Source organism: Triticum aestivum, chromosome 1A, assembly GCF_018294505.1.
Source record: "Triticum aestivum cultivar Chinese Spring chromosome 1A, IWGSC CS RefSeq v2.1, whole genome shotgun sequence".
Taxonomy (NCBI): domain Eukaryota; kingdom Viridiplantae; phylum Streptophyta; class Magnoliopsida; order Poales; family Poaceae; genus Triticum; species Triticum aestivum.
In genome coordinates this window covers 90,251,511-90,260,329 of record NC_057794.1, presented here as the reverse complement: position 1 = coordinate 90,260,329, position 8,819 = coordinate 90,251,511, and positions in this window count along the sequence as shown.

Below are 8,819 nucleotides of genomic sequence, written 5' to 3'. Positions count from 1 at the left end.
AATGGATGTGTCAAAATTGGCACCTTATCGAAGAAGAACGAAATCCAGTGGCGAGTCCCTAGTCCAGAAACCCTCCTACCCCCAGAGATGGCGAAGTAGTAGTGTTTGCTGATCATATGTGCCGTGGTTTTAAACCGCCTGGATACAAGTTTTTCCGGGATGTACTTGCCAGCTTTCAGATCTACCCTCAAGACATTGGACCCAACTCTGTATCCAATATCTGCAACTTTTAGGTGTTTTGTGAAGCCTATCTACAAGAAGAGCCGACTGTCGAGATGTTCCGGGATTTCTTCCACTTAAACCGTCACACTGAATTCGTAGACGGGCCCAATACTAAACTTAGTTCTATTGCAAGGATACTTCTCCTGAAGATGAGAACCCTTTGCCTGGTTACCGTGCTCACCAGCTTACCAACACACACCCACTTCCGCAACGACTAACTGCCAAGGAACGGGCCTCGTATGCACCACAACTCGCCAAGCTTAGAGCTTTCATGGCCAACAGTTTGACAAGTGTGGACTTTGTTCGTTGCTGGCTATCCTGGAGTATCTTTGCCGTTAAGTCGTCGCTCCGGTTTAATGTGCGAATATACCGGTGACGTAAAAGACTCCCAACGTCATATTGGCATTCAGCTAACAGATGATGAAGTTACTAAATCTATCAAGAAAATGTTGAATGAACCAGAAGCTGTCTGTAGCAAGACCAGGCTAAGTCCCTTTTATACAAAGAACAAACCGCCCGCTGTAAGAATTGTTTTGCTTCCACTTTCTACTTGATATTTTTGAACTGTGCAACTTTTAATACCCTCTGCCCATCTTTTAAATAGGGTGATGACCTGTTCTGGAAAAAGAAACCTCAGGAGAAAACGGTTAAGGCTCCTCGTCTTAAAACAAAGGCTGTCAAGAAATCGGCCAAGAGGAAGGCAACTGAACCAATCAGTTTAGATCTTGATGACGACCCTGATGAACCGGTTGCAGAGGTAGAACTTGATTCTCTTGGTTCACTTTTGATACACCTCATTGACAATGATATTTATCAGGATGACGCTGAGGGCAGCCAAGCTGACGATGCGGAAGTAATTATCCTTTCCTTTGGTTCAAACCCTCTGCCAACACAAAATATCCGTCAAGCAATCCGAAAAGTAAGATTTTCTCACCCCTAGCTTACCCAAACTTTCTTTTGAAGAAGCAGCAACACGGAGCTCGCCACACAACCCGTCATAGCGGCCAAGTAATCACTTCAACCGGTCTGCCAAATACTCTGGTTCAGAAGCGCCAATCTGAGGTCTCAAATACTTCTAATACTTCTTACCCCAAGGCGGGTTATTTTCGATAGCCTCTTAATCCATCCAATTCGAATTATCAGGAACGCCACCTTCATCATCCGGCGAATCAACTGCCACACAGCTTCCACCCCTCAAGACCATCCCTAGGTAAATGCCTTAAGCTGTCTCTTTTTGAAGCTTTGTACTTATGTGCTATACTGATATGTATGTTTTTATCTTTCAGAGCCAAGGCCAGACCCATTAAGAAGGGTCATGTAGAGAAACCGGCTGATGACCATGTGACAGTTAAACCGGAGACAATTCCAGAGCCGGAGAGAGCAAATGCTGACGCCACACTTGATGACCTGCCACCCCCAGATCATGTCCTTACTGAACAAGTAGAAGTTGATACCGCAGTGCAAGCTGATAAACCGGCAAGTCCAGTCCGTACTGACGATGGACCATCTAGTCCGGTTAAGGCTACTGATATTCCACCAACTCCACAAAAGATTGCTGGTGACAAGGAAGATGAACTTATCATTACTGGCGTTGGCCACACCTCCCCTGGCCATCCTATTGTATTAGCAAAACACAGCGCCAAAGAGGAACATGCTGCCATGGAGAAAGGCAAATGGAGCACCAATTTATCAAGCTATGCCCACCTTAAGGCCCAGGAGCTCCATTCTAGTTTTCTAAACCGCCTGTACACAAACCGTGACTACGAAGACAGTTTAGTGAACTTGATGAAGGAACGTTATGAGGTAATCACAAATCCTTTTCTCTCTTAAGTCCAATTGCAAGTACTAATTCCAGGAGCTCCCAAGGGCCGACTTATGATAGTAATCAAAAACCGGGACTTCATAATACCGCACTTCTGCATACTTATCTTCCAAGGGTCGGCTGATCCTTTTTAAATGAACCGGTACTTTAGCATTGTAAGCTTCTAACTTTCGCCTATGTAGTCCCCAAGGGTCGGTTTATCTTTCCAAGGTGAACTGGGACTTTAACCACTGTTACTTTGAGCAGATGTACATTAGCCCCCAAGTACCAAGAATAATGCTTGCATTATACTTGGGACTTGAAATAATTTTGTAGAATGAAGCCAGTAGGCATTAGCCCCCAAGTGCAAAGTGCATAACTTGTTATACGCTTGGTACTTCAAATATATATAGCCCGTTGATAACATGTCTATTCTTTATAGGCTGAGATGAGCAAAAAGGACACCCAAACCGCTGATCTTCAAGAGAACATCAAATCTCAGCAAGCGGAGGCTTCGAAAGCCAAAGAGGAACTGACCAATGCCTTAACAGCCATGGAGAAGCTGAAGGAAAACTTTAAGAAGGAACATGCAGATTGGGACACAGAGAAGGCCGCCTTAGTAAAGAAGGCCGAAGACGCAGAAGCAGCCCTTAAACCGGTGGTCGAAGAACTGACCAGTTTAAAGCGGCAAATAAACGCTATGACCTCTGCTGTATTTGGTAAGTATCCTCATCCGATGTTTTTCAAGTCATTTTACTGTATCAATTACCGGTTTACTGATGCTTGCAATGTCACAGGGACCCACATTACCCATCTGGGCTCTGACATGCGGATGAAGCTGAAGGCGGCCTATACTTTGGTAGAGCAGCTATATTTCGGATCCCAACGGGCTATTTGCACTGCTGCTTATAACAGGCCTCCTCCAACGTTGATAAAAGAAACCATCGAGAAACTGTCAATGTTGCCTGCCCGGTTGGATGAACTTAAAAGATCAGCGGCAAGGTCAGGCGCACTGACTGCGCTAATCCGGGCCAAGGCATTGATTCCAGATCTTGAACCGGCAGATATTGGCCAAGGCTATCCGTTGTGAAGGAAGACGGTTTAGAATCAATAATGATTATCTCCAAAGGCTCACAAGGGAAATGCGTCCTATAGCGAGCAAATTGGCAGATGGAACGGATCTGTCTCATTACAGCCGGTTTATGATGCTGATCAGAAAAGATATCCTGCGCCAACACATGATGTAGAAGATCTTGTTCCGCCAATTCATAATCACACTTATGCCCCTGACATTGATCCTTCCACCCTTATAAGTGAAGAGGTAGTGTTCCAAGCTTTAACTGGAATCGATTGGACAATGATTGATTTCCAGCCACTGGGTAGAGAGGAGGAGGATGCACCGACAAAAGATGAACCTCAATCTTCAAGTCATCCTGATGATGAATCCTGAACCGGAGGCCGGTTTAATCTGTCGCCGCCTACCATTCTTACTGAAACAATTATCCTGTGTAGGCATTAAAATGCCTTGTAATAGGCTAGTTCAAACACTTGTCTATTATGCCATCAAGCATACTTATTTTTCTTGATACTGATAACTCGCCATGCTTTTGGGATCTTTATTATATGCATAATCCGCAGTGGCTGTATTTTAACTTGTTCCTCCATACAAGATATTGAAAGGTTCCTGGCGGTTTACCGCTGGACGGGTCATGATGCCCAAATATATAACCTAGGTGTAGAGCCAAGGCTGTTTAAAAACAATTAGATATAAAATAGAGAATATATGTTACCTTCATTGTTTGACCCATGATTGTTATAAAAGGGTGATAACACCAAGCTAGAGTATAGATGACTCCTTCCCGGTTTGCCGGTTTACGATAGAACCGTACCGGGTCATGATAAAACACCGGTTTTACCCATATAATACTGGTGACTTATAGTCAAAACCAGACCGGAACAATAAATGCTGGATTATAACTGATCATGTACTAACAATTTAGCATTGTAAGACACGCCGGGTTGTGATAAATGCTGGTTTATCAGAAAACACTTATGAATTTTATCAAAAGAGAAGAAAAAACTTTGCAAAAAATACAAGAAAAATATGTGAGGCTTTTCATGGGCTGCCAGGCCCTAAATCGAGGCTTTTCATGGGCTGCCAGGCCACTGAGTTAAACCATTTTACAAAGCCTTTTAAGATGGATCTCAATCTTTAACCAATCATCGTTTTAACTTTGACAAGTTCAGGGTCTATGAGATTGACTTGTCAAACGTTCGACGGGTCATACCAGGTTTACCTGGACGGAGTGGCTTACTTAAAGAGGCAGGATAACCCGGGGTTTTAGGTGAATAAACCTGGCTTCCAAGCCTGGCTTGATAGCCTATTGCAAGGGTGCAGACTCTTTGTTCTTTGAGAAGCAGAGAGCCCCCAAGCAATATTTGAGTTGTGCTCGGTGGGTGCCTATGTTTGAGTTGTGCTGGTGCAACACTCTCTTTGGCCCCACATAATTTCCTTTTGGCCTTAAGCCTATCAAGAGGTGTAGCTATGGTGTGCATACAACCAAGCCCCCTAGTGATATCCCTTTGGCCTTAAGCCGATCAAGAGGTGTAGCTAAGGTTCAGATATGACCAATCCCCCTAGTGATTTCCTTTTATGTGTGTGGCTTTACAAGCCGGATAAACAAAACTCCGCTTTGTAAACAGAAGCCTCCAGTAAACACACATGATGTAAAAACAACAAAGACCCCGCTTTAGCTGAGGCTCTGGTTTATTATATTGATCATAATATATACATTGTGATAATTATGTACATAAAAAGAGCCTATGGCTCAAGTATAGTAAGGCCAAAGATGAGCTATATTCCATGGCCGTTGGGTCTCCTCCTCCGATTTAAGTGAGTACTCTTTGTGCTTTCGAACATCGATAAGGTAGTATGATCCATTGTGCAAATTTTTGCTGACCACAAAAGGCCCTTCCCAAGGTGGGGATAACTTGTGCATATCAGTATGATCCTGGATGAGCCGGAGCACCAGATCGCCTTCTTGAAAAGTTCTGGTTTTAACCCGGCGGCTGTGATAATGTCGCAGATCTTGTTGGTAAATCACCGAACGCGTCGCCGCAAGATCACACTCCTCATCTAGCAGGTCCAATGATTCCTGACATGCTTTTTCATTATCAGCTTCAACATAAGCCACCACACCGGGCGAGTCATGACGTATGTCACTGGGGAGAACTGCCTCTGCTTCGTAAACCATGAAGAAAGGCATGTAACCCGTACATATATTTTGGTGTGGTGTTGATACTCCATAACACGGAAGGTAACTCCTCCACCCAACAACCCGGTGTCCGCTTTAAAGGAACCATAAGCCGGGGCTTGATACCTCTCAAAATTTCTTGATTGGCCCTCTCTACTTGACCATTAGATTGGGGGTGAGCCACTAATGACACGTCAAGCCGTATGTGCTCACATTGACAAAATTCTTCCATAGCACCCTTTGACAGATTAGTACCATTATCAGTTATAATGTTGTGTGGAAAACCAAACTAGAATATCACCTTTTTGATGAATTGAACCGCCGTGGCCGCATCACACTTACTCACTGGCTCTGCCTCTACCCACTTGGTAAACTAATCAACCGCCACCAGCAGGTGGGTCTTCTTCTCTTTGGACCTCTTAAAAGGTCCAACCGTATCGAGCCCCCAAGTTGCAAACGGCCAAGTTATTGGAATCATTCTTAAATCCTGAGCCGGAACATGAGCATAGCGTGCAAACTTCTGACAACCATCACACCACCTTACTAAATCCTCAGCATCAGCGTGAGCCGTCAACCAATAGAAGCCGTGACTAAAGGCTTTAGCCACCAAGGATTTTGAACCGCGCGTGGTGACCACAATCTCCTTCATGGATCTCATGCAAAATCTCACAACCTTCTTGAGGAGATACACAACACTGAAACGCTCCCGTGACGCTGCAATGATTTAGCTCCCCATTAACAATGGTCATAGACTTGGATCGCCGGACTATCTGCCAGGCCAAGGTTTCATTGTTTGGTAACTCACCCCAGTTCATGTATGCCAGGTATGGGACCGTCCAATCCGAAATAACATGAAGAGCCGCCACCAATTGAGCCTCAGGGTCAGGTACAGCCAAATCCTCCTCCGTAGGTATCTTGACTGACGGATTATACAGCACATCGAGAAAGGTATTGGGTGGCACCGGTTTACTTTGAGAGCCTAAGCGACTTAAAGCGTATGCTGCCTCATTCTTCCGTCGGTCTATATGGTCAACCTGATAACGTTTGAAATGACCAGCCACTGCGTCCACCTCTCGTCTATATGCCACCATGAGTGGATCCATGGAATCCCAAGTGCTGGATACCTGTTGAGCCACCAGGTCCGAGTCACCAAAGCACGTAACCCGGCTTAAATTCATTTCCTTAGCCATCCAAAGACCATGGAGCAAGGCCTCGTACTCAGCTCCATTGTTAGTGCAAGGGAGCATTAAACGGAAAACATAAAAAAACTTATCACCTCGTGGGGATGTTAATATGACTCTAGCCCCCAAGACCTCCAATTGCCTGGATCCATCAAAATGAATAGTCCAATAAGTGTTGTCTTGCTTTTCCTCCGGTGCTTGCAACTCTGTCCAGTCATTGATGAAGTCTACAAGTGCTTGGGATTTGATTGCTGTGCGAGGCGCATACTTTAGCCCGTGAGGTCCAAGCTCAATAGCCCATTTAGCAATCCGGCCCGTTGCTTCTCTGTTTTGGATGATATCTCCCAAGGGGGCTGAACTGACCATTGTTATAGGATGACCATGAAAATAATGCTTGAGCTTCTGGCTTGCCATAAAAACCCCATACACCAGCTTCTGCCAATGTGGGTATCTCTGTTTGGACTCAATAAGCACCTCGCTGATATAATAAACCGGCCGTTGAACTGGATACTCTTTTCTAGCCTCCTTGCGTTCCACAACAATAGCCATACTAACAGCCTGGGCATTAGCAGCCACATATAGTAATAAGGGCTCCTTGTCAACCGGAGCTGCAAGGACAGGTGGCTTGGCTAACTGTCTCTTTAAATCCCCAAGCGCTTTATCAGCAGCATCACTCCAGACGAAGTGATACGTTTTCTTTAGCATCTGATACAAAGGGATAGCCTTCTCTCCAAGGCGACTGATAAACTGGCTTAAGGCTACAATCCGGCCCGCCAAGCATTGAACATCGTTGATGCACGCTGGTTTAGCCAGAGATGTGATGGTCGTGATCTTCTTCGGATTAGCTTCAATGCCCCTGTTAGACACCGGAAAACCCAAAAGCTTGCCTGCCAGTACACCAAAGACACATTTGGACGGATTAAGCCTCATCTTATAAACCCGGAGGTTATCAAAAGTTTCCTTCAATTTACCTATCAATGTCTCCTCCTTTTTGGACTTCACCACAATATCATCCACATATGCATGGACATTGCGCCCAATCTGTTTATGCAGACAATTCTGGACGCAGCGCTGGTAAGTTTCTTGGGCACTCTTGAGCCCGAAAGGCATAGATACATAGCAGAAGGCTCCAAAGGGAGCTATGAAAGCTGTCTTCTCCTGGTCCTTAACTGCCATTTTGATCTGATGATAACCAGAATAAGCATCTAGAAAACACAAACGGTCACAACCTGCTGTAGCATCAATAATTTGATCGATACAAGGGAGAGCAAAGGGGTCAGCTGGACAGGCTTTGTTTAAGTCTGTGTAATCCACACACATACGCCAAGTGCCGTTTTTCTTAAGTACCAGCACCGGATTAATGAGGCACTCAGGGTGAAAGACCTCCACAATAAACCCTGCTGCCAAAAGTCGGGCTACCTCCTCACCAATAGCTTTACGCCTTTCTTCATTGAAGCGGCGAAGAAATTTCCTGACCGGTTTAAACTTAGGATCTATATTAAGGGTGTGCTCAGCGAGTTCCCTCGGTACACCTGGCATGTTAGAAGGCTTCCATGCAAATATGTCTCGGTTCTCACGGATGAACTCGATGAGCGCGCTTTCCTATTTCAGATCCAGGTTAGCGTTGATGCTGAACTGCTTCGATGAATCGCCAGGAAAAAAGTGAACCATCTTAATCTCCTCAACCGATTTAAACTTCAGCGCCGGATCATGCTCGGTAGTTGGCTTTTTCAGAGAAGTCATATCTGACGGATCAACATTGTCCTTATAAAATTTGAGCTCCTCTGTGACACAAACCGACTCCGCATAAGCCGCATCACCTTCTTCACATTCCAAAGCAATCTTCTGGCTCCCATACACTGTAATGGTCCCCTTATGACCCGGCATCTTAAGCTGTAGATAAACATAACAGGGCCTTGCCATGAACTTAGCATAAGCCGCCCGTCCGAACAGGGCATGATACGGGCTCTTGATTTTCACCACTTCAAAAGTCAACACCTCTGACCTTGAATCATGATCGTCTCCAAAATCAACCTCCAGAGCGATCTTGCCAACTAGGTATGCCGATTTACCAGGCAGTACCCCATGAAACACGGTGTTCGATGGTTTAAGATTCTTATCTGTCAACCCCATGCGACTAAAGGTTTCATAGTAAAGGATATTGATAGAGCTTCCTCCATCCATAAGTACCTTGGTAAATCTATACCCCCCAACCTGAGGTGCCACCACTAAGGCCAGATGACCCGGATTGTCAACCCAGGGTGGATGATCCTCTCGGATCCACAAGATGGGTTGTTCAGACCAGTGTAGATAACAAGGTACCTCCGGTTCAACGGAGTTCACGGCCCTTTTATGAAGCTT